The sequence below is a fragment of the Malaya genurostris genome, chromosome 1, assembly GCF_030247185.1.
Source record: "Malaya genurostris strain Urasoe2022 chromosome 1, Malgen_1.1, whole genome shotgun sequence".
NCBI classification, from domain to species: domain Eukaryota; kingdom Metazoa; phylum Arthropoda; class Insecta; order Diptera; family Culicidae; genus Malaya; species Malaya genurostris.
The window spans coordinates 157,793,784-157,820,416 of NC_080570.1; the positions used below are offsets into that span (position 1 = coordinate 157,793,784).

The 26,633-nt window shown below is 40.2% G+C and overlaps 1 protein-coding gene across 10 annotated transcripts in view; it reads left to right on the forward strand.

Annotated features, from left to right (window-relative positions):
* The window catches only part of LOC131426427 (partitioning defective 3 homolog), a 184,953-nt gene that overhangs the window by 82,151 nt on the left and 76,169 nt on the right, over positions 1–26,633 (forward strand). For 3 of the 10 annotated variants that reach the window (XM_058589139.1, XM_058589140.1, XM_058589141.1), the window contains exon 1: positions 11,712–11,911. The exons of 1 other annotated variant lie outside the window; for it this stretch is intronic. The gene's annotated coding sequence lies outside the window, so the exon portion shown is untranslated. Of the gene's footprint in view, positions 1–11,710; positions 11,928–26,633 lie in introns of those variants that run through there. 6 more of the 10 variants (XR_009229096.1, XR_009229097.1, XM_058589134.1 and 3 more) reach the window with 4 other exon arrangements.

The following is a 26,633-nucleotide window of genomic DNA, read 5'->3' on the forward strand; positions in this document are numbered from 1 at the left end:
TGTCTTTGGTTCAGAGTTGCTGCTTTAACTTAAATGACGCTATTTCTCACATCACATTTCATTTTATATCTGCTACTGGCAGCGGTGTACGGACAGCCCCTTTGCCAAAATTCCTTTTCTGTTCGCAGAACGGAAAACAGTGAGACGACAGGTCCTCGATGTTGCTCTCGTGTGTCTTGTTTCGGGAACAGTTGCTCAGCAAATGGTAGGAAAAATGAACCACTCAACTCAATGTCATGGGTTAAATCAAACAGGATTTTCAATAGTGTACTATTGAAAAACTACAATGTTGTTGCAATACACGTTCATGTTGAAAATTTTCGATTCTATTGGTAGTTAGATTATATAAATCCTTCCACAGATCACTGAGCTATGAGCTTTCAAAATACGAGAAAGACAAACGCGCCTTATAAATTATCCTCTTTGACACTCGTTTATACCAAACATTTCAGAAAAGTTTAATTTTGAACTATTTGAGATTATGTCACACAACTGAAAATTTTATCATAAAATTGTGATCATATTTCCAATGGCGTGTCGCAAGAATTATGTTGATTCATTAGATACAAGAGATATTCACGATCAAAAACTTATCACTCTCTCAGAGGGTAAATTTTGAAAAGGCGCCCCATAGTGAAGTAAGTCGTATTCACGACTACGTCACTAAGGCCATTATATCTCCGGAAACCGATATTTGACCTTTGAATCTGATCAATAATTCAAAACGAGCTTCAGTTTATTGAAATTAGTTCAGCCATCTCCGAGAAAATTGAGCAGTAGGAAATACAATGTATTTTGTCGGTTACCCCACCGGAACCGTAAGTGACAGCCATTTAATCTTTGAACCTGAGCGGCTTAATAGCAGATTTCAAACGAAGCAAAATTCGTTGAAATCGGTTCAACCATCTCCGAGAAAATTGAGCGGTAAACAATTCATTTTATTACCTCTCTGTCTAGAGAAAGGCAAAAAGTTCGTCTACAACGTATCCCAAAAATATAAAGTTGATGACAAAATCGGCGATCACAAATTGCCGAAGTCGTAAGCGAACGGTTTGCTACTCGTTTTGCAAAATCAATCAGAAGTAAGCGAGATAGACAGAATTGGCACGCAACAGTATGATGCGCATACGTGACAAATGTATTATGGAATCGATGTGCCTTCTTTCTAAGGATAATGTATGACGGGAAGATTTCAAATGTTCACTAAAACCAAATTTTTTTTGAATGCATTTTATTTTTCATACACATTTTTATACGCTTTTTTTTTGTTGTTGCTAGCACTGTAATATCATTGTTCTCTACATATAAGGGAATGGTTTATTCAACATTTTACTAGACTCGGTCCAACTGTAAAAGACATCATCAACAATCGATACTTGCGTTAACCATTATCGCTAGCGCATTGGATACATAATCGGTTCAATGGAAGACGACTACCCAAGCCCCAATCCATTCATTCCAAACATTCCGTTCGAAAATCTCGCGACCATCGAACGGAACGAAGCTCGAATGACCTTCGACAAACCTGATGGCAAATGAGATAGCCTGTGGCTAGCAAAATTGCAATCAGTTTGTTTTTTTTTTTGTTCGGTCAGTCACTCAATCAGTTAGACAGTTCAGTTTGGGGGGAACCCGTTTCGAAAATGGAACGTGTCTCAGTTCCGACAGTAAGTTCGCATCAAGACGGCACTTAAATTTGAACCTTTGGTTAGAGATTGGTTATTAAGCCATGCGTAACACAAGGGAAGAAGAAAAAACAGTCAAACGACGACGTAATGTTATTAATAATTGTTATTGAGTCTGATCGGTCGTAGTAGGCCTTCGGCTGTTTGTTTGTTGTTTCGGGTTTCGGATGACGGTTTTTTTTATCGATGATGGATTGTTGTTCGTTGGTATCTCGGTTCTTTTTGCACTTGTTCGAGGTTGAGGGTTTTTTTAATCTCTATGTGAGGGTGCTTTTTCGTGTTTTTTTTGTCCATGAACTGCATTCTTGCAGAGATTATGGGAGATCGGGTGAGAAGGTCAAATAGAAATTCCGAAAACCGTTCGAAATCGATCGGAGTAATTTCACAGGGCACATTAGTCATACTGGAAACTAATGTCAAAACAACCGCCTAGAAAATTCCTGGCGGATTTTTTTTTCTCTAGACTCAATTTGAAGTGTTGGTGTCGAATGATTTATCGGTGTTTTGTGAGCTTACTCGCATTCCAAGCCGTGGTAGACGACGGTGTTCATTGCCTGGGCCATGAGACGGTCGGCCATGCGAATTCGTTCGCCTGGTTAACCGCCTCCCTCATTCCGAGCACCAATTGTCGTCGTGGAATGCAGTGCCGTGGACCTCACCTCAGCGCTAATGTCGGCAAATTGTTCACTTTTCGTACGCCAACGTGGAGGTCTCGTTGCCGGGCTGTTTCACGGAGACGCTGGGGGTTTCTATTGACAAATATGTTTACAGCCGAAAAATGGGCTGTGAAATTTCTTTATACTGTTTTTTTTTTCATGTGTTTTTGGCAAATCTCCACGGTACCTTGACGCCTTGAATAACCTCCGATTACAAGGCCCCTGACCTTCCATTGTGTGCCACTTCTCCAGCTAATGGTCTCTAAGGCTCCGCGACTCCGAAGCTGTTACGACCGGTCGGTTTTTGTTATTTTACGGCTTAACTGAGCGTGATGTGGCTGAGGAACGAAAAACCTAAAACCCACTGAACTCGCCTAAATCAAACCGGCTAGATATTGTTACGTGACTGGGGGGGCCGTTAAATGTGAGTGCTTTGATTTAGCACTTAACCGAAATGGTCAGTTTAGTGGAGTTCCATCACCTCGTGGAAATTACAAAAGGGCTCTCCGGATACGGTCCAGTACAGCAGCATTATGAAGTAATATTTTCATTCACCATCAAACAAAATGTCATCGAACTCCTCCGCCGTACGGTAGGGGAGCGGCCGCGGCACTCAAGAATTCCCCCTTCCATCACGCAGCAGAAATCCAATCCAAAGATCACAATCTCTTGGGCGTCGTAATGAGTCCAAATCACGCATCCCAACTCGACCCCGCGGATGAAATGCAATCCATTCGAGCGACATTTTCCGCACTGATGCTGCGATCGTCCAGGGTGGCAGTTCGGGTTCCTCCCAATCCACGATCTCACAAAAGAAAAGGGTAAACGATTCGTTCCCTATTCTTGTTTTTTTCAGCATAGGACGAAAGATTTCAACGATGGTTCACGACAGAACGAACGAAGAAGATATGTTAATAATAAGGGCGTTCCAATCTGCTACGATTGTGCTGATGCTCTGAGAGCGCACACATTTCATCACTTGGCCTGGTTGGTGATCAGTCCTTGTGGTGGTGGTGGCGGTAGCGGGTTATCACACTGACAGGAGGCGGGAGCGGAACAAATAATTCGAATAAATATAAATAAATTATACAACTCGATCAAATATGCGCCGCGCGCGCGGGTCTCGCTCAGTTGCTTGTTGATAGTTTTTGCTTTTGTTCGGGGCTCTCCTTGAATGAAAAGGAGCAGGGGAAAAAAAACGAACAGTGCTAATGTATGAATACGGTACACAGAGAGAAACCATGCCAGAACTAATCCACTCGCATATTATAGCCAGCCCGGTTTGAGGTGCGGTCCAAATAGATCGTAGAAGAGAGGGGCTATGAGATGAAAAAATGAAACGTAAAAATACTCGAACTGAACGAACGGAAGGAAATGCGATGATTGTTTCGTTAATAGTTGGACGTGATAAATTCGATTTAGATGGAAATTGATTGCCGCGAATTTCAACGGATCGTCATGGAACTTTACGCGGGTTTCTAAAAAGTACTCGTGATCCACAAGCATTCCCACCAAAATCTCTCGTAAACTCGCTTTTCAACTTTGTGTTTGTAAATTGCGGAACAATATTTCTTTTATTTTTGGGTTTTTTCCTAAACTAAAAATTCTATGACTCCTGAAGATGATTACAAAGATTTGCCGAAACGTTGAGGAAAACCAAAATTTCAAAATAACTTAAACAATCTCATTGCAAACAGGTCTAATGTTTTTTCTTTCTCTTTTCATTTTCAGGTAAGAAACATTGAAATTTCTCGCTGCCACGTAGAATTCTGAACTAGGGTGAGTGTATTTGTGTTTATCTTAGGAAAACTCCTAAAATGGTAAATTGAGTTATAAAAGATTTCCACGGACAACTTTCTTCTATCTTATAGCTGTATGAATAAGTTCGTGTCGTTTTCTTACAGAACTTAGCATAACTTGATTTTAGTTCCTACGATTTACATTTCCTAATATGCTAAAACAAACAAAGAAAAAGTCGATTTTTTACCGTGAAAACTTTTTTATTCTTCGTATTATCTCCAAAAGATTCATCAAGGCCTTCAAAATCATCTGGGTATCGTATTCTCTGCGGAGAAAACAGAGCTGGTCGTATTTTCAAGAAAGCATGATCCCGCGCAGCTTCAGCTTCATATGATGGGAAGAATGTTCGCGCAGGTTTTGATTTTCAAATACCTTGGGGTGTGGCTTAATTCCAAATGCACGTGGGAGGACTCATCAGGTATCTGATAACGAAATGCCGACAAAGAGTAAATTTTCTTCGAACAATAACAGAATCTTGGTGGGGTGCTCACCCGGAAGATTTAATAAAATTATATCAGACAACGATACTTCCAGTGATGGAATATGGATGCGTTTGCTTTCGTTCCGCTGCAAACTCTCATATTATCAAACTTGAGCGAATTCAGTATCGTTGTTTGCGAATTGCCTTAGGCTGCATGCATTCGACACACACAATGAGTCTTGAAGTTCTGGCGGGAGTTCTTCCATTGAAAGATCGCTTTTGGAAGCTTTCATCGCGACTGCTAATAAGATGTGAGGTACTGAATCCCCTGGTTATTAGTAACTTCGAAAAATTAATCGAGCTTCAATTTCAAACAAGATTTATGACAGTATATTTTAACCATATGTCACAGGAAATCAACCCTTCAAGATCTATTCCTATCCGTGACAGCCTCCTAAATGTCCCTGACTCAACTTTATTTTTCAACACATCCATGCAGCGCGAAATACGTGAAATCCCGGAACACCTATGTTCGATGGAAATTCCAAAAATATTTTCAAGTAAGTTCAGACATATTGACTCTGAGAAAAAGTTTTTCACGGACGGATCACGAATTGAAGAGGCTGCTGGGTTTGGTATATTCAACAATAATGTTTCGGCTTCATTAAGGCTTCAAGAACCTGCATCTGTTTATATAGCAGAGTTCATTATAGTTTGAGTATAAACGTCACATTATCTCCAAACCATTATTTTCTTTTCACAGATAGTCTGAGTGCAATTGAAGCCATTCGCTCAAACGCTGCTGGCAAAAATGAACCTTTTTTCTTGGGCAAAATAAAACAGTGCCTGAACGTTATATTGAATAATAATTATCAAATCACAATAGTTTGGGTCCCGGCTCATTGCTCCATTCCAGGCAATGAAAGAGCCGATATTTTAGCCAAATGTGGTGCTATTGAGGGTGAAATTTATGACCTGGGCCGATGGATGCACTCAATTATTCCTAAAATATCGACAAAGGCATGGTTCAGGGGACTGGATGTGAGTAGGGATTTCATTCGTGTAATGTCCAGACTCATGTCCAATCACTACACGTTAGATACACATCTCCTTCGAATTGGACTTTCCGAGACTGATCATTGTGCTTGTGGCGAAGGTTACTGCGATATTGACCATGTCGTTTGGACATGCGTGGAGTATCGTGATGTCAGATCTCAACTAATAAATTCCTTGCGTACCCAAGGTAGACCATCCAATGTCCCAGTTCACGACATTCTTGCTTGTCGTGACGTTCCTTACATGAAACTTCTTTATTATTCTATTAAGTCCATTAGAGTTCCAATTTAAATTTTATTTTATGTTAGACTGTTTTCTCTTCCATGAGTTCAACCAATAGCCAGCTATCTTATATGAAATAAAAGTGATGAACTGATACAAACAAACCTGAAATAGTTATAAGATCATGTACAAAATAAATGCATTTCATTTAATGTAATTTATGATAGCAACTCGTTTGATAAAAATAGTGTTTAGATTAACTAATGAATACCAACATACTAATATGATATTCTAAATGTATTAGGTTTAAAGTACTATGTATTGTGGATGCCACGGCGAAGAAAAACTTATGTATATTGCCTATGAAATAAACGTATTTATGAAAAAAAATGCCTTCAAAATAGGCTTTCGTTTCTGCAATGACCTTAGCATTCGACGAAAATTTCTTTTCCTGGAGAAACCTTCTCAGGTTAGTCATTGGGGGCCATGTCTGGAGAATACGGGGGATGGTGAGCGTACCGCAAATCATTCAATTTCACCGTTCCTCTTGTGCATGAATGCGCTGGTACGTCTTTTTCCATAGCTTGATGAAAACTAGATCTCCTCTGGTACGATCCGCTGTTTTTCAAACAATTGTGGATAGATTGTCATGAAATTAGCTATTGGGCCATTTGGAGGTTTGTTCTCAACAAAAATATACACTGTTCGATACTGTTCACGTCTTTTTTTTGTGAGAAGTACGAGACTTTTCATGCCATGTAGTACAGCCATCTAGTTTCAGAATCACTATTTGTCATTTAGCTGAAGCCTAAACTGCCAACACTTTCTTCGGTATGAAAATGTGGAGTTTTATGACGAATAAAGTTTTTTTTTCAATATGAAGAAACAGTCACCGAATATCATTGTATTTTGGTGGAAATGTTGGTAAAAAATCAAAATTGCGATAATCGCAACTGAAATTTTTCACAGTTAATTTCAGACAAAACCAAAATCATCGATCAGAAAACTCACTGAAAAAAAAGGTTCACTACTGATTTTTTGTTTCGTTTATAGAGGCCTTAACCTTAAGATCATTCGTCTCTTCGGGCCGGGAAAAATTCTGATCCTATGTGCGGGGTTAGGAATCGAACCCAGGCGGCCAGCGTGAAAGGCCCATCATGCTATACCCGTCCTCTCACTACTGATTATTTGTAAACACAATTCTCACTGAAACTGATCTCACATGGCAAAAAAACAGTTAGAAAAAGTTTACTAGCGAACATTCTCCTCGATGATATTTAAGAGAAAAGTTCGCACATTCAATATATTTGATATGTGAAATGGATTTTTTTTCATAACGGTTATATCTCAGTTAAAGTAATACCCTATTTAGCTTGAGTAACATACGCAGAAGTAGCAGGAGCGCAGGATATCGCTACGCCAAATCAAACGCTGCCCCTGCTGTGTGTTCGAGACATGGTGAATCCTGCGTTCCTGTTACTTCTATAAACCAAATTCATACTACATAGCGTTTTTCTGGGTTTAACATAAAAAGTGCAGAGTATGAACCTTTAGGGGTTTTTGGTTTGTACAAAAAGTACATATTTCGTTTCGATTTCTTCGCCTTTCGCCTTCGGCTCATCAGTGCTTGAAGCAATTCAAATTTAACGGCAGTTCAAATTGAGATGGCGGTTCACTATTTGGAACGTGGAAAAAATATAGTTGTTTATATTAGAAACATTGCAGTCATTATTTCTCATTTGCAATTCTGTTGCAAATTTATTCCGCAAAGATTTTTTCTTTGATGAAAACATAATTAAATATATCACCGGAGACCCTTCTCCCTTTCGATTATTATCTCTTTAGGTGGGTGAAAACTCGTCATCAAAGCATCGCTGACACAAAATATCACTTGTAAACTTCGAGGTTCAGAGTTTTGTGAATGCTTGTTTCATGATTTTTTTCAGTTACTTCAGTTTTTTTTTTGAAAATCTTCACTCTAAATTTGGGAGTTCTGTATAGGACCATGAGACCTATCATTTGAACCTAAATTTAGCTGAAATCTGTCACGCCATCTCTGAGAAAAGCGAGGAAGTAATTTGAAATAGGAATTCTTACACTAATTACCCTGTAACTCCGGAGCCGGTAGTCGACTCGAAATAAAATTTAGGAACTGTATGAGACAATTCATGAATGAAAAACTCGAAAGTGATTTTTTCAGTCACTGAGTTTTTTTGTTTTGAAAATCTCTAGAACTTCACTTCACTTCACTCTAAATTTGGGAGTTATGTATAGGACCAAGAGACCAATCTTTTGAACCTAAGTTAGTTGAAATCGGTCACGCCATCTCTGTAATTAATTTGAAAAAGGAATTCTTACACTAATTACCCTGTAACTCCGGAACCGGTAGTCGAATCGAAATAAAATTTAGGAACTTTGTATGAGACAATTCATGAATAAAAATCTCGGAAGTGATTTTTTCAGTCAGTGAGTTTTTTTTGGAAATCTCTTGAACTTTACTTTACTCTATAGTTCCGGAAACCGGAAGTTGGATCCGAATGAAATTTGGGAGTTTGGTGTGGGACCATGAGACCTTTCATTTCAACCTAAGTTTGCTGAAATAGGTCACGCCATCTCTGAAAAAAGTGAGGAAGTAATTTGAAAAAGTAATTCCGGAACCGGATGTCAAATCCGGATGAAAATCGGTCAAGCCATCGTTGAGAAAAATGAGTGAGATCCATTTTGGAATATATGACCACTATTTCCGGTGCTTCCGGAATCAAATACCGGGAACCAGAATAGCCGGATTCGGTTTGTTTGATTGGTTACCTATTGGAGTATTTTCGAGGCTAATTCAGAATATTTTTAACTTTTTTTTTGTTTCGCCGCTTTAATTGACGGCATCCAATTTTTAACACACTTTATTCTATAATTCCGGAACCGGAATTTGAATCCAAAAGAAATACCTTTCATTTGAACCAAAGTTTACTGAAATCTATCGCCGCCTTCTTTGAGAAAAGTGAGAAAGTAATTTGAAATAGCTAGGTTAAAACCGGGTATAAATAAACGATATTATAATAATAATAATTTGAAATAGGAATTTTGACCCTAATTACCCTGTAGTTCCGGAACCGGTAGTCGAATCGAAATAAAATTGAGGAATTTTGTATGGGACAATTGTACCTTTCATTTGAATCTAAGTTTGTGAAAATCGGTCCAACCGTCTCTGAGAAAAGAGTCTGCAGAAAAATTTTACATACGCACAAATACAGACATTTTGTGTACCTCGACGAACTGAGTCGGTTCAACAAACGGTTTTCACAGTGATTACATAACCTTTTCATATGAGAAAGAAGGCAAAAAATTTTTTTCGCTGAGTAAAAAGAGCATTTTGCTTTTCCATCTGTCGTTCGTTCAGTTCGTGGGGAACCCATTTACAAACCTAGTGAATTTTTCTCATGGATTTCATCTGCTTCATCGTCATCGGCAGTTTAAAATCTCATTAAGAGGTTCAATTACACTTCTGCAATAGACTGTCAAGCCTGAAGCGCTTTAAATGAGTGACTACATAAAACATCAATTCACACCCTCTAATTCTGCTACTAACACCAGTGGCGTCCCGTGCTCATGTGCACCTCGTGCACTGGACAATCGGACAAATTGAAGGAATTAACTGCACCCCTATCGGCATTCAATTATTTTGTAGATTTTCAGATTTTAGGTATCGAATATAAAATAATGAGCACATTCCACAGCATAATATGAACAAATTCACCCTAAGCAACTTGCATTTGCTGGCCAATGACTGAAAAGTTCGTATCGTTTCTATGAGAGGGCGCCACTGGAATTAAATCTATACCATTTTCAGTTAGTACCAACATTCAAAAGATACGTGTATAAATTTGACAGCTGTCTGATTATTAGTTTGTGAGATATTGCATTTTGAGTGAAGCTACTTTTGTTATTGTGAAAAAAAAAATGGAAAAAATGGAATTTCGTGTGTTGATGAAACACTACTTTTTGATGAAAAAAAGTGCCGCCGATACCAAAAAATGGCTTGATGAGTGTTATCCAGACTCTGCACCGGTCGAAGCAACAATTCGTAAGTGGTTTGCAAAATTTCGTACTGGTCATATGAGCACCGAAGACGATGAACGCAGTGGACGTCCAAAAGAGGCTGTTACCGATGAAAACGTGGTGAAAAAAATCCACATAATGATTTTCAATGACCGTAAAGTGAAGTTGATCGAGATAGCTGACACCCTAATGATATCAAAGGAACGTGTTGTACATATTATTCACGAATATTTGGATATGAGAAAGCTTTGTGCAAAATGGGTGCCGTGTGAGCTCACAATCGATCAAAAACAACAACGAATTGATGATTCTGAGCAGTGTTTGGAGCTGTTATATCGAAATAAAACCGATTTTTTTCGTCGATATATAACAATGGACGAAACATGGCTCCATCACTTCACTCCGGAGTCCAATCGACAGTCAGCTGAGTGGACTGCACGCGATGAACCGAACCCAAAGCGTGGAAAGACTCAACAATCGGCCGGTAAGGTTATGGCGTCTGTATTTTGGGATTCGCATGGTATAATTTTCATCGACTACCTTGAAAAGGGAAAAACCATCAACAGTGACTATTATATAGCGTTATTAGAGCGTTTGAAGGACGAAATTTCAAAAAAACGGCCTCATTTGAAGAAGCAAAAAGTTTTGTTTCATCAAAACAATGCACCGTGTCACAAGTTGATGAAAACCATGCTGAAATTGAACGAATTGGGCTTCGAATTGCTCCCTCATCCACCGTATTCTCCAGATTTGTCCCCCAGTGACTTTTTCCTGTTCTCAGACCTCAAGAGAATGCTCGCTGGTAAAAAGTTTAGAAGCAATGAAGAGGTAATCGCTGAAACTGAGGCCTATTTTGAGGCAAAGGACAAATCGTACTACAAAAATGTTATCGAAAAGTTGGAAGATCGCTATAATCGCTGTATCGCCTCTGATGGCAATTATGTTGAATAATAAAAACGAATTTTGGCAAAAAATTGTGTGTTTCTATTAATCGATACGAACTTTTCAGCCGAACTGTTAGCACCCAGTCGACACCGTCCTATTGTCCAAATGTCATCATAGACACACGGGGAGACATGAGATAGGAACCTGTGAGCACTTAGTTATCTCACCTTTGGACGATCTGACGAACAGTAGCAAATGATTTGAAATTAGGGTTAAACCAAAAAAATAAAGTACAAACAAAACCTTTTCAGTGAAGCTACGTTTCTGATTTCTCAAACAATCGTTCCGAAGCACCCAACGTGTAGCCGTAACGAAACGTAATTCTCCACCGATAAGCTTTCAGTTGAAACGACTATCGCCCGGACGGCAACGGCGGCTGACCTCGAGGCACTTCGCCCGATATCTCACCGTTTAATTCCAACTATTTTCATTAACATTGGTACCATCGTCAGGTGAGCTCACTTGTATAGTCACCCTACGAGAGATACCCATCGGTGCAACTTACTCAACATTGCCGTAGTAATTACCTGTGCGTCTTTTGTTGGGATGCCAACGGTCCTGCTACCCCTAGCTACCTGGGAAGGAATCCCTTTTGTGTGTTGACCTGTGGGAAATCCTCTTCAGGAATCTCCCCCCAAAATGCAGTAGGCCATAATAATGCATTCTTTTTTATTTTTCTGTTGCTACGATTCACTCCATGGCGACAGCAGCAGCAGCAACAGCAATAGATGCTCACGTTGGTAGTGGTTCCACCACCACCCTCTGGTGTGAGTCAGTAGTAGTGGGTAAAACAACGAAGGCCTTCGTTTCCGCTAGGTTACTGCTGCTGCTGCTCGTGATGGTGAGTGTGGTGGTTGTGAATGGCAACAGGCGGTCGGAGTCAGTTGTTTACAAATCGTCGTGGCGTTTGGACGGTGTGTGATGCGATATCGACGTCGGGCTCGATCGCAGGTTGTTGGTTGGTTTTTCGCGATTCCGTTGACTACTGAATGACTGCAGCACCATTCTGCGCTCGCTCTCGAAAAATTAATCGTACCGATGGAAAGTTTGGACCGAATCGGTGTGTGATGGTGGGTGATTATCGCAGTAGGCATTTTTTTTTTCATCTTTCAATCTGGAGGAAAAAGTGATTGTGGTTACCATTAGTGATGAATAGTGTCGTTGAGTAGCTAATGATGAAGAACCGATTTTGCTGGCTAAACGATTCGCAGTAAAACTATCGGAATCCGTCGTCGCGCAGGAGAGTGTGGAATATAAGCTGGCTGGCTGGCTGGCTGGTGACGGTGACGACGTGTATAGAAAAATGCAATCGAGCGCGGAGTGTTGTCCACCGTTAGGAAAAATAAATGATCGTGCTCTAGTGGAATTATTTAAATGACGGATTGTGGGGACTGAGATACCTCCCCTCCCCATTTCCCTCCCCCACCATGGCATAGCAAAAAGTGTATGTGTGTTCCCGTCCTAAACCACCCTGTCTTCTACAAGAAACGGCTAAGATAGTGCATACTTGTAATATGTAATTATAGGAGTTTTTTTTCTGCAGCCAGCGCTCGCGGTCCGTTGAATGAACAGTACTCAGGTCTCTTCGAGTTCTGCAATATCCAACAAATGCTAGGCTGACTGATGGTGTTGTTTTTTTCTCTCTCGCCTTTGCTGTGCTGCTGCTGCTACTGCTTCTGTTTCTATCTATCGGCTGGTATTTGTGCCAAATCTCCACAATACATTTTATTGATGTTGATATTCTACCGGACGTATGGACGGTAGTGTCTGAAGGGGGAGGGTGTGCGGACGCAGGTTGTCGATTTGCAGAACTGTGTGAACTGGACACCTCACGTCGCATCGCATCGCATCGTGCTGTCCCCGGGGCCACCGGGGAGAAGGTTCGACCCGTTCCACTCGTCTACGGAAGAATCGCAAATTAGATTCATTCAAATGTCAATCACGAACCGAGATCTTGATCAATAGGCCGTGCATCGGACGCTCGAACCAACAACAAACAACAACTCTCTGCTGCTGCTGCAATAGCTTTCAATAGATCTTTTCTTCGTGAAACTGTAAGGCAAAATCGGCAAAATTAGTTCGCTCAAGTGTTTTCCCAGTCGAGCGTGGTGTAGAGCGAAATAAAAGTAGGCAAACATCAATCATATCGCGAATGAAGAGCAAACAAAAAAAAAGAACGATTATCCACTGGGTGCTGCCCAGTTATCTAGTACGGAGGGTGGAGGTGGGAAACGGAAGCAGGGTGACACTTTTCTGGACCAGCGAACCGCGGAATGGAAAACATCGGCCCTTCATCCTCGACCCAAGCGAGCGCGATCTTTTCCAACAAAATAATGCTAATTTGCAAGCCTGCACCTGTTTTTTTTGTGTGTGCGTTGCAACGACGATGTGCAACCGAAAGTGGAAGCCAACCCCTCCCCTCGATGCAACGGTCAACGGATTCGACATGTCAGGTTTTATTCAATCAGCAAACGATACTCAGATACTCAACTTGTTCATTTCCACCGAACGACCGACCGACTGAGAGACGGTTGAAGAAATTTGAAACTGGATTAACTTGATACCGTGTTTTGCCACTTTTAGCACGGCGCACGATCGGTTGAAAGTGAATCCGCCCCGGTCGTGCGTAGATGCGACGCAATCATAGTTCCATTGAGGTTATTTGGGTTGATTTCCAATTCAGGTTGTTTCGACGGAAAGGGAGATGCGTTGGTTGTCGCGTACACGACCGACGCCAATCGCTAATCGAATCGTTATCGTCAATATCTGAATGGTTGGGACACTCTTGATTGGACACTATTGTGAGCCGTTCATTGATTGCGTTTTTCATAAAAAATATGTGTGGGAATCGAATTGAAATACATTCTTGATTTTTTCATGTTCATCGAGATGTAGAGATTGCAAAATTAATTTTCTAAGTTCGATTTTGCCACATGAATTGATGATTTGACAAAGTTTGTAAATGCTTACTTGTGGTTTCAGACCACAAACCGTTAAAAATGTACCATTTTCTTCTGAAATATTGATTCTCAGTATCTCCAGGATAGCTCAATTGGTAGTGCAGTTCCACGCATTGAATAAAGCTTTACGGGTCTTACACGGAATGTCTGGAAAAATACTTTTCTCGTGTCTCATAATCGCTGTTTCAGTTTTCAATCCAATTCGATATGCTGTTCAGAAGCTTTAACCTTGTGGTCATAGTCGACCCTCGGATCAGAAACTTTTTTTTGACTCTATGTGCGGGGATGAGATCGAACCCAGAGAAGTCTGCGTGAAAGGAACCTAGTAAAAGGTGTGCCGTTCAAAATTCGCATACATAAAACTCATTCTAAAAATTTGGGTTTTTAACCGATTTTCACCAAAACATTCAGGAAGTAAAATGAAAAGCGTGGCATCACTCATTTAATTTTTTTCGTCTTGATATCCGAATGCGCGAACTTTGGCCTCAACCCTTGCCAAAAAATCAACACAATCTCAGAATCGACAATTTATGCTTTTCTATCTATAGAAAGGTTATGCAATCACTTGACAAATCGATTTTGACTGAAATGAAAGGTTTTCTTGTAGCTTACCCGACCATCTCTAGTTTGTATCCGGAAGTTTTTTTTTAGAAGGGGTGGATTATATACCTATTTCCATATGTATTACTTCTCTGCTACTTACACTACGATTGATGAGATCAATCACGTGAGATGCATTTTGCATGCGTAAATTTCATCATCTGATTGTTTTGACTGTGTTGTTCATGTTTAGGTTGAAGGAGATGTTTGAGAGAAAAATCAAGTTTTCGGAACAGTACGAACAATATTCTAAAAAAATATATCGATTTCTTTCTAAATTTCATTCGAAATGTGGTTTTATTTACTTACTACGGAATAGAGATTTTGAAAGGAGAAAGAATATGCAAGTTATTGAACCATAGCACTCAAGCATCCATTTGGTGGGCTGTTAGTTTTCAGACGGTCAAGATTCGAACATGTAGAATTTTATCAGCGCATAAAAAGTTACTTAAATGCTTCTCTGCTACTTACACCATGATTAACGAAATTAAGTCACGTGTAATGCTTCGTGCATGCATCAAAGCAAATAGTGAGATTCAAGCCCCGTGTATACTCCATTTAATCATTTTGTTTGCAGGGCAGATAAAGTGCACAGTTAAAAATATTTTGTAAATGTACTTCTTTTTTCTTGCACGTATTTGGAGCAGGAACTTGAATACATTTCAGTTTTTTCCCTATACTTTAAATGCAAAACTAACCGTTAGTTTAAAAATGCATTCTTATCCAGTAGAAAATCAAGGCATTCTTCTTTAGTTTTACATCGATGAGAGCTTTCAATCAAAATTCCTATTCAACTGATGTCTGTTTCATATTACTATTTTGATTCACATGTCGCGTAAACTTCATTACCCGAAAGCTATCGACATTTAGTTTCCAGTGTTTGATCAAGTGCACTTCAACGTACAAAAATAATTATTGTTGCATAATTCCAATATAAAATCGCCTCTTTGTGACCAATTTGCTGCGGCTAGTTTTCCGGGAGGTCCAAAAACGGGCGAACCGGCTGTGTCTTCAAATTTAAAGCTGGAACAAGAACCAAGGTTTTTGCCTTTCTCATATAGAAAGGTTATGCAATCACTTGAAAAACCGACTAGTGAAAATTGGCCCGGAGAGCCAAGTGTCATATACCATTCGACTCAGTTCATCGAGCTGAGCCATGTCTGTGTGTGTGTGTGTGTGTGTGTGTGTGTGTGTGTGTGTGTGTGTGTGTGTGTGTGTGTGTGTGTGTGTGTGTGTGTGTGTGTGTGTGTGTGTGTGTGTGTGTGTGTGTGTGTGTGTGTGTGTGTGTGTGTGTGTGTGTGTGTGTGTGTGTGTGTGTGTGTGTGTGTGTGTGTGTGTGTGTGTGTGTGTGTGTGTGTGTGTGTGTGTGTGTGTGTGTGTGTGTGTGTGTGTGTGTGTGTGTGTGTGTGTGTGTCAAATAATCTCACTAGGTTTTCTCGGAGATGGCTGAACCGATTTCCACAAACTTAGATTCAAGTGAAAGGTCTCCCGGTCCCATACTGAATTCCTGAATTTCATCCAGATCCGACTTCCGAATCCGGAATTATAGGGTGCGTACTAGAAGAGTTTGTGTGTCATGTTAGTTGGTGGCCGTACGAACCGACTTCGATTATACCGGTTCTCGGGTTCCGGTGCCGGAAGTGCATATAATAGTGAACCCATTTCGTTCTCTTAAGGATGGCTTACGCAATCAAAGTACTGTTTTATTCTGTATGTTATGCATAAACAATCACTTGGTTTCTTTCAAAAATCGAAGAGAAATTTTTTGAATAGAATACCACAATATTATATGTACATGAGAAAGGCATCATTACACCACTAGGTGGATTAAAACAGGTTTTTCTTTAAGTATACACTGATGTCTTTTTTTATGCGAGTATACGTAACGCATAAAAAAAAACCCGCATAAAAAACGTATAACTGAAACTTTGCATAGAAAAACCGCATAACTTTAGAAATTCGCATAAAAAACCGCATAACTCTAAAACTTCTCATGAAAAACCGCATAAAAGAAAACCGCATAACTGGAAATTCGCATAAAAAACCGAATAAAAAAATTCGCATAAAAAAACGCATAAAAGAAAACCGCATAACTTTGGAAATTCGCATAAAAAACCGCATAACTCTGAAACTTCTCATGAAAAACCGCATAAAAGAAAACCGCATAACTGGAAATTCGCATAAAAAACCGAATAAAAGAAAACCGCATAACTCTGAAACTTCGCATAAAAAATCCGCATAAAAGATAACCGCATAACTTTGTAAATTCGCATAAAAAAACACATAACTCTGAAACTTCGCATAAAAAAAGGCATAAAAGAAAACCGCATAACTTTGGAAATTCGCATAAAAAACCGCATAACTCTGAATATTCTTATAAAAAAAACCGCACAACTCTGAAAATTCTCATAAAAAAACCGCGTAACTCTAAAACTTCGCATAAAAAAGGCATAAAAAAATCGCAAATCAGGTTCTCGGAATAGCAAAAACAATAGTTTAAAATAAAATTTGTAAATTTCTTTCAAAATTTCATTCGAAATGTGGTTTATTTCACTAATTGAAACTGTTATTTGTGGACTTAATTTGAGAATTCACGGAGTGTCTTAATCCGTGAAACGCCATTTGCTGGATTATAATTTTTAGGCGAACAAGAGAAAGGATACAATTTAAAAATATTGAACATTTTTTCCCAGGAAAGTTACTTAAATCTTCCATTTCTTATACCACTTTGACTGATGTGATTCAGTCTCGTGAAATGCTTCGTGCATGCATAAATGCTATTAGTGCTCTTATTTTCAAGTCACTTGGTTATTTTTAGTGCAGATAAGTTTACCACATCGGATTATCATTATGTCTAGTAATCAGCACATAAAGACTGTCCCAGAAAGAATGGACGCACTTTGATTTCGCTGTAAATAATTAACAAGTGTTAGATATTCAAATTTTATTCGATATACTGATAATATTAGACTAGCTGGCGCACCTTCTTGCGAACGTTCCTCATTAAATTCCGTACAGACTTCTTGGCGACAAGTCTTGACACTTTTTTCCAATCTTTTTCGAACTGTTGAATGTTTTCGGCTGCCGAGACATGTTTCCTAAGATGTGTCTTCGTTAATGCCCAAAATGCCTCAATTGGTCGAAGTTGTGGGCAATTTGGTGGATTCATGTCTTTTGGGACGAAAGTGACATTTTTGGTAGTATACCATTCTACCGTTGATTTCGAGTAGTGGCAAGAAGCAAGATCTGGTCAGAAGACAACAGAATCCTTGTGGCTTCGAATCATGGGTAGAAGTCGTTTTTGTAAACATTTCTTGATGTATATTTCGCTGTTCATTGAAGCAGTGGTGATGAAGGGTTTCGAAATCTTACCGCAGCTACAAATTGCTTGCCAGAGCATAGCTTTCTTACCAAATTTTTCGACTTCGATCGATGTCTCGGACTAGTTTAACACTTGCCCTTCTCGTAAGGATTTGTAATCGAGTTTCACGTAGGTTTCGTCGTCCATGATTATGCAGTTTAAATTTCCAGCAAGAATCGTATTGTACAGCTTTCGAACCATCGCGGCCTGATCGATGCTTCTTGTTTCGGACTACGTTTTGGTTGTTTCTGCTTCTTATAGGTTCGAAGATTCAAACGTTCTTTAGCACGAAGAACATTGACTTCGAAGTGCCCACTTTTTGGCCACATCCCGAACTGAAACCTTCTTCTTTTACTCGAACGCCTTCAGTATACGTTTATCCAACTGAGGGTTAGCAGGACCTTTTTTCGACCCGTTTTCGGTTTATCCTCACTGAACTTCCTGATTGCATTTCGCACGGCTTTTTCACTTACTCCTTCCACTTTTGCTATCTTTCTCAGTGACAGTCCGCGATCTGTGCACCATTTGTACACAATTTTTCGACGTTGTTCTGCTGAAAGTCCACGCATTTCGAAACAAACTAATGAAAACGAATAAACAACTGCACAAGTGGTTAGAGAAGAGCGTAAACAACGGGACGCAGCCATAAAAATTGACAGATTCTGAACCATTGCGAAATGGCAGCGGTTTTTGGTTGCGTCCGTACTTTCTGGGACAGTCTTTATGTCGGTGTTCTGTCAAGCGTGTCCAAACAGAAAAGTCATGTTCGGTATGACGTACGAGAGTCTTTGTCGGGTTTTCTTAAATCATTTCACTGAAGGTTATTTCTTCCAATGCCTTTTCGTTCAAAAAAAAATTTAGGGTCACTTTAGATCATCAGCTCGATGTTGTTGACTGTTCGGGATATAGAAAAAAAATCATATCCGGCCTAATAAATTTCACCAAGACTTCGTAGCTGGGCCCGGTGAACGGTGTCAATTTTCAGTAACCAATTAGCAAAACCGGGCAGTCTCCTTCACAAGCAAGGAGACACCGAAAATCGAAAGATTTATGGTCAAAAACTAACTGTACTTTCGTTATCGGATCACAGCAAGAAGCAGCAGCAGCAGTTCCCTTCAATGGCGGTCAAAATGCTGGTCATCGCTGTGCTAAAGCTTTTGTTTAGAAATGACATTCCCGCAATCAGACAGACCGGAAGGACCGGGTTCCTTCGGTTGTCCACGTTTCGCATCGGCATTCGAGAGCCCAGTTATGTGCAAATGAAGCAATTTCCTACAGGGGGCTTGGAGAGTGGTGTTTACATTTTCGCTTCAGGGCGCAACGAATTCTAATCTGTGCAGGCAATCGGTATAATTAGTCATTTTCTGAGTTCGTTTTGACACAAACAAACACACTCTGTGCCGCGGTCGTTCCGAGCAGCATAGAGAATAGAAGTAATTGCTTCTTACGACCTGTCGGTCGTTTAGTTGAATGGCATTTGAAGTTCTAGACTCTTTTCTATAGAAAAAAACTGAGATGAGACTTTCTGGTGGAATTGCAAAATTTTACCAACCACAGAATTCAATCGGAAACTTGAAACCCATTTTTCTGAGATCCAAAGTGGCACGACACGCGAGCGAAGGTTGAAGCCTTTGCCTGACTGTTGCTGTCAGTTGCGAAAAGTGCAGCACAAGCACAGTGCAGTGAAAATGTACGCACAACAGCCAGCAGCTCGATTCTATTGCGAAAATTGTGCCTCATTGGAGCTTTCTCATTTCGGTGTGCGGTTTTGCAGTCCGCCGGCAGATGCGTTTTGCTGTCGGTGGTCGGTGGTAATTGGCACGAATCATCACCGGTCCGAAACTCTCACAACTTGCACGTAATCGTCGTGAAGATGGCTTGGGTCATTGGCTTGTGGTTTGGTGGGGTCCCAAAATTGGAAATGACAGGAGGCAACCATTTCGCATTAGCCGAATTTTAAGAAGGCTGCTGAGCTAATTCGTGAGAAATGGGTACGCTTCATTCGGTAGGTGTGGGTTTCGAATGAAGCTATTAAACGAACGTAAATCATCTTTCAAGTGGCAAATTTGAACTAGGAGGAGCTGGCATCTCATTGATTGAAAGCAAAGATGCGAGTCTCTGTGGGTGAGAAACGACATCGTAGAGAAAAAAATACAGATTGGACTTTATCCCTAGCGTTTTGAATGCTTTTTCTTTTATCTTATTGACGTAATACTAGTCGGTGTAGGCCGGCTTCTTGTGGAGGTGGTGACCGCACCTGTTTGCATTGCAGGTGAATTACGCAAGCTGATTAGATTGGATTACTCTATTGTGCTGGATTCTCTGGAATTCTCGACGGGTTGGCCTCAGTCATCGTATTGTTTACAATATTTTCCAGCAAACAATGGGATGGTTTCCATTAAAAAAAAAAACACCCGATATGTTTATACGTTCTGTCATCGATTCATCGGTGCTTTAGGAATTCGTATCTTCCTAGTTGGTGCACTTAATAGTCCACCATGTACCGCTAAGCAGACGTGGAAGTTCTCTCGACTTAAGTGTCACAGTACGTCACAGTAATAGTGACGCATGTAACGCTTCATAATACCTAAACACAAAAACGTAATGCATGTAAGGCTTCGTAACACCTAAAACTTACAAACAATTAACGCGTGTAACGCTTGGTATCGCCTATATGTTATTAAAATAACACATGTTACGTCTCGTAACTCTTATAACATATGAAAAAGTAACGCATGTAACGCGTCGTTACACCTATGATTCTTGTTGTGTTTGATCAGTTTTTACCCCAAACGGCTTCGTACATCAAAAAAATTAGGAAAACTTGCCGGAAAAGTAGGAAAAATCCATAAAGTTGTTTCGTACGGACAATGGAATTTTCCACTGAAAAAGTCGCCAATGATTGCTAGATCTACGATTGATGTTTGGCGCGCAACGAGTTGCATTAGTTTTTGACCGTCGAAGAAAAGAATACTAGATCGTTGAAAAAATCGTTTGGCGCGCAACGAGTAGTTTTGTGTCACATGCATACTTGATTCATGTTATTTGTCATTTCGAGCTACGTGCTTAATTGGATATCAAAATTATTGCTTGCCAAATGATTCAATAACGGAATGCATATGACTGATCTAGAAAACCGCTGTAGGCAGGGGAAAAAGCTCTGATATCGTTTAACAATTAATGGATTGTGTGTAATGGAGTTAGATAAATAATTTTGGTCATTGTGAGCGCGAGTTTAACAAATCAGGAAATTTTTGAATAAATCATTTTGCATTTTGCTTTCTAATGATTAAGCGCACATAATAAGTGGCCATTAGATATCAATGTTCAATATGATTATCATAATGGATTTATACTGCCATTTTATATTTTATATTCTGAGAAGAATGTTAAAATTGGTAAGATCAATATCAAATTAAAATTTAAGCAATGTTTCTCTAAGCAACCAAAAGTTCCATAGTACCTGACAGGCCCGTGTGGGGTTTCAAGAGAGGGTTCAAGGGAGGGTTCGAGAGAGGGTTCAAAAGAAGGGTGTTCAAAAGGGGCGGGTCAAGGAGGGTGGAGATTCAAGGGTGGGGAAGGCGCACATATTTGAAAGAAAAGTCAAGTTATTTGCACTTTTATATAATAAGTACTCTATTGTTCATGGAACCTAATGTTGAAAAATCTTCCATTGAAGGGGAAGGGGGTTTTAAAACCCCTAAAAAAAACCCCTGCGCACGGGCCTGGTACCTGACCAATATCCACTCTATCAGAGCCCTAAAGTACGCGTGGCACTTTTTGGCAAATTTTATATACAAAACAAGTTCTGAGAAAACTTTCTCGCTGCTTAAAAACTGTACAAGGAACTGCTACAAAGTTTTTTCTGTTGCGTCGAGTGAACATTCAAGTATGAGTAATTCCTTAAAACGGACTGTGCAGAATGCTTTGTATGTATGTGTTAGGTTTATCATACAAAATTCTGGTTAGTGAGCTTTTTTATCATTTTTTTTTGTTTTTTCCGGGCAATTCGGTGGGTTGATGTCCTTTTCCACGAATTGTACATTATTTTTTGACAACCACTGTAGAACGAAGTTGGCGTAGTGGGCTGAAGCCAAATCCGACCAGAAGAGAGGAGGAGCCTTATGCTTTCTTTACAGTGGCAGCATTCTCTTCTTCAAACATTCTTCCTCGTACACCTTGGCGTTAATTGTGCCCTTCGTGGAGAAAATCGACGACCGCAAACCACAGGTACAAATTGCTTGCAAGACCAACACCTACTGCCCAAACATTTCCATCGTTATCGTGGTGTCAGCGTCGTCCAAGTCCTGGTACACCGATTTCGTATAATATTGCGGTCCGAGCAGCACTCGATATCGTCGTCGATAAGGATGCATCCGTCTTTGATCTGTAGAATCCGGTTATACAGTTTTCGCGCTCTTGTTTTGGCCTGAACTTGCTGTACCAGGGACTTTTTCGGCACCTTCTGTTTCTTGTAAGTTTTCAGGGAGTTTCGAACTTTGATCCGTAGAATCCTGATGTTGAACTGCTTGGCCAAATCCCGCGTCGACGCCGATGGGTTTTTCCTGATGTACTCAACCACTTCTAAGTCCCGACCGGGCTGGCTGGGACCCGTTTTCCTACCGGATCGAGGCAAATCCTTCATGGAAAGGGTCTTACCGACCTTCTCGATAATATTTTTGACACTGGTGTGGTGCACTTTCACCCGTTTTGCAATTTCGTTGTACGTGACACCACTTTCTGAGCACCAAGTGTGCAGAATTTTCTTTCGCGTTTCCGGATCAATTCGACTCATCATTGAAACGATAAACCGTACCGAAACCAATCGATTGCGCAGGTCATAAAATAGATAAAGTTTTAAGAGAAATCTAGGAGGGTGTTTTCTTTTAACTCATTTAAATTAGTGTTCAAATTGCCTTACAAAAACTCGAAAGGTCATATAATTCTTAAACGTCAAAACGTGGCAACATATTACTTTCAGCAATTTTTTTCGAAAAACAATAAAAAAGAAAACTCAAGCCGACGAAAGACGATTTTCTTGTAAGCTGTTCATAAAAAATTTAAAAAAATGGGTGATTTTTTTAAAAGCTACCCTACTTTTACTCCGAAAAATTGATGTAACTCGATCAAATGAAGAGATAGAAAGATGACTTCTTCAGCAAAGTTGTTCAAAATAAAATTTCTTACAACTTTATAAACTTAATAATTATAATCTTTAAATTCGAATAAGAAAATTAGTATCCAGATTTCAATCCAAACATGGACCACCCTAATGATCTTTTACATCAAAAAAGCGCCAGTTGTATATAAACAACTTTTGTGAAGACACCAACCACAAAAAAATAATTTTTAATAGCGAAAATATTAACTGATTTCCCGTTTCGGACTTTTTTTTTTATATCGTTTATTTATACCCGGCTTTAACCTAATTTTGGTCGTTCGCCGGGTTTGTATCCAAAAGGGAGGGGGGGGGGGGGGGGATGAAATCATGGGGAGAGGGGGAGAGAAGGTATTTGTAAGTTACAATATGTTATTTTACAATTAATATTTATCAAAGGTTCTAGAGTGTTGATGGCCGCGGAGGAACATCCTCGTGGTTGGCCGCAGGCTAAGTCCGTCCGGATCTAGTTCGCTGTGTTATTCCGAGCATCGTTTGGATTGGTATGGCTTGTTTCAACGGGTTGTTCCAACTGTCGGCCGCGGACAACATCCCCGGGGGCCCGCCCCCGGCGGATGGCCGCTTTCTGGTTTTGGCGTTGTGCGTGTAAAAGAAAAGAAAACAAAATAAGATGGTTAGTTAGAAAAATGGGTATATAAATGGGATAAATGGTTGTATTAGGGGGTGTATGAGGGGAGGGGGTTTCCTTATAGGCGTTACACGCGTTAATTATTTGTAAGTTTTAGATGTTACGAAGCGTTACATGCGTTTTTTCAATCATAGGTGTAACGAAACGTTACATGCGTTACTTTTTCATATGTTACTAGCTGACCCGTCGAACTTCGTCTCTCTCAAAAAGACAGCAGAATTGTCAAACGACTAATCTTTATTATTTTGCTGATTACTTAACCTACAATCAACGGAATTCGACACACATTCGCTTTAGCTTAAAAAACAATATCACCAAAAAATAATGTGAAAATGTGAAATACTTCTGTTAAGAAAAAATGCATAGATTGTCATCCCATCCTTCGAGTCAATAAAGAATTTCTCTCTAAAGGCTTCCACTTGCTTTCGGCAATTGATAAAAAGGGGACGGGTATAGCGTGATGAGTTAGTCGATGTCTTTCACGCAGCCCACCTGGGTTCGATTCCCAACCCCGCACATAGGATCAGAAAGCTTTTCTGGTCCGAAGAGGCGAATAATGACCTTAAGGTTGAAACCTCTAAAGGCAGTTCCGGTGTTGGATCTTCGGCCAATTGAAAGGTATTGGGCAATTGTCAAGCGGCACTTTCGGAAGGAAGGTACAGTGTCCCAAAACATGCAGGAGTTCAAAAAAAAACTGGACAGCTGCCACCAGGAAAGTCACAAAAGTAACTGTGCAGAATTTAATGCAGAATGTCAAGTCCAAAGTGCGAGCGTTTCACATAAACTAGGATTTTCTTCAATATAATCAGTGAAATGCATAAAAATGTAATTTTTCTATAATATATCGAAAACTGATGTCAAAATATGTTTTTTTTCGCTTTTTTATTCAATAATCAATGTTGCTAACTACTTTTTGATACACTCCTTATGTGCGGCGGTCGCAATGAAAATCCGGACCGGTCAGTGAGAAAACTTGCAAAAAAGTTTGTTTTTTTTTCTGCTTCGTTTAGAAGGTTCTTAAACCCTTCGATACACATTTGACACCAGCCAGGAGGACCGGAAGCGGAATAAAAACGTACTGTAATTAGAAAAAAATGTCTCCTACTATCGTGCATGCTTCCAAGCAACGGCAAGATATGAAGTCGTTAAAGGTGAAAACTGTACCGAATCGTAATGAAAAACAGTTTTCCTGCGCGATAATAGACGATGAACTTTATGTGTTGGATGCCATGCAACGGAATGGCCTAAAGGAGCATTTCAAGACGATGAAATAAATCCATTTTTCGACCAAAATATTGTGTTTGGCAGGCAATATGCAGCTGTGGTCGAACAACCAAAAGCTTCATTACTACCGGAACGGTGAACAAGGAAATAGACCATGAAAAATGTCTGAATAAGCGATTGCTACCATTCCTGCGTAGTTATGACGCTGCCTCTCTTATTTGGACTGTTTTGGCATCTTGTCACTACGCTAAAGATGTTTTGGAATGGTACAACGCGAATGGAGTCCATGTTGTACCGAAAGAAGCGCGAATCCACCTAACTGTCCGAAGTTGCGATCCATCGAGCGGTATAGGGTACTCAACAACAAGGTACAAAAGCACCTACTTCGGTTGCAGAGAAGTCTTCACCAACGCTAATGGCTGCAGTAAACTCAAACATTCGTAGTTTCTTCGAGCATTCGAATTATTGTGGCTGTTTTGAGATCCAATAACTAATAAAAAAATGCATCTTGGATTGAACTACCAGTAAAATTGTTTTATTTCTAATTTAATCTGTGTTTATTGCCGAAGTACAGACCCGTGGCAGCATGCCAAATTCGACCAAAGGAAAAACCCTTCGTCTGATTTTGATGCCACAATGTACAGACGCACAGCTGGTGGTGAATCCGTGGTTTCCTACCTGTCGCGGCGCAGCACGAACCTGCCGTTTCAGCTTGGATTAATGCTTCAATAAAAATGCAATCTTCTCGAGCCCGTTGCTTCATTTTTTTTTTGGTTTGTATGCTGCTGCTGCTGCTATATAACAACAATATGAAAGCGTGGCACCAATTTTCAAAACTATTCAAAAAAAAAAATACAAGCCTTTTTGATTACCGTGGACCCGAACCCTGTTGAGCTTCGTATAGCGTTTTTTTATTTGGTTATTATTATTATTATTATTATTATTGCCGGCGTTATTCCGCTGAGTGGACAAACCGAACGGCTGAGCCGGGCAACCTAAAAAAAAAACAGTCGGGTCCGAGCGCTGTCAGGGGACTGGAAGTGGGCTTTTCCGTTACGATCATGAATTTGTGGGGTTTCTTTTCGGTGGAGGCTTTCCCCGTCACTTCAGAAAAGTTTCGTACAGACCTCTCCTTTTCGGCTGGCTTCGTCCGTTCCTTCTAGAAGCTATGAATTTGCTGATTTCGTTTCGTTTCTTTTCGCTGTTTTGCCATTGAGAAGTGAAGTGAAATGAGGCACTGTTTTGCGCGATATGCTAATCTACCGGCACGCGGCAATGAATCGCACACCATCAAGCGATAGTTAATATCCATAAATCTGCTCTGTTAAAACTTCGCCTATGTTATAATAGTCGCAATCAGGACAGACGACGACGACGACAGCAGACGTAGATCTTTTCTGGTGAAATTTGTTTTTTTTCTCGATGTTCCTTCTCTGCCTGCTCGAATAAGTCCGAATAACTGAAGATTTGGGTGAAATTGGATGCTGTCACGCAACACCGGAAAGCGGGGATTTATTTTTAGTAAGTAAGTCAATTGGACCCCGGGCCGGTCGTACTTCAGCGGTGTGTACTCGGAGGCTTACGAATGAAACACAGAAATAAAGTAGGTATAGAAAGGCAAGCCCCACCTTAGTTAAAGCCGTGCCCGTTTGTGACCTTCGGAAGGTTGACCGTCGCAGCAGCAGCAGCAGGTTGTTGGCCAACTTAGCGAAACAGGTTCTTGCTGAGCGAACAAAATCTTAGCCGAGGATTGCCGAATGCGTCATTCAATAGAAACAAAACGCGAAGATTCTCAGATTTTTGTCACGTTCCAACACTCCAAAGAATGGACCCGTGGACT